We start from the raw sequence: 804 nt of genomic DNA, 5'->3' as shown, positions 1-804 counted from the left end.
TGCTATATTATAGAACCGATTCAACGGATACACCACGAATTGTGGTTCCTCATGATGAAAATTTGCTTTATCGCATCCTCTATGAGGCTCACGACACGACTCTCAGTGGTCATCTCGGTCGTAAGAAAGCGTACGGCTCTGTGAGTCACCACTATTGGTGGTCCAAGCTGTACAAATGGACGAGCACCCATGTGCGCACGTGTGAGACGTGTCAATGGGTGAAATTCTCTCCAGATGCGGCTGCGCCGCTGGCCAGCTTACCGGAACCCACTGGGTGCTGGCAGTGCATGAATTTAGACTTTGTGTTTGGTCTGCCGAAAGAATCGGCAGGCGACACGGGGGTCGTGGTTTTTGTCGACCGGTTGAGCAAAATGGCTCATTTGGCGGCTGTGCCAGACACCATCGACGGGGTCGGTACAGCAACGCTATTTGTAGATCGTGTTTTTCGGCAACACGGACTCCCAAAGTCGATTGTCTCTGATATAGATCCCTGTTTCACGGGAAAATTATGGTCGACTATCTTCAAGGTGCTAGGCACTAAGTCGGATGCGTCGACAGCAGATCATCCGGAAACCGATGGTCAAGCCAAAAGGGTGAATCGCGTCATCGAAGACTTTCCTTGCAGCGTCTGCGCTGAGACGCCGAGGCGCTGGAGTGTCATGTTGCCAATCGTAGGCTTTGAGCTGAACAATGCAGTGCATTCATCTACCGGCTGCACGCCGTTCTACGTGAACGGGATAATTCACCCTCGCGTCCCACTGACGCCGCCATCCAATCGCTAAGGGCTTGGTGGGGGAGGAATAA

This window comes from Plasmopara halstedii (genome assembly GCF_900000015.1).
Source record: "Plasmopara halstedii genome assembly, contig: Scaffold_3073, whole genome shotgun sequence".
In the NCBI taxonomy this organism is placed as follows: domain Eukaryota; phylum Oomycota; class Peronosporomycetes; order Peronosporales; family Peronosporaceae; genus Plasmopara; species Plasmopara halstedii.
This window is presented reverse-complemented; position numbering follows the sequence as displayed.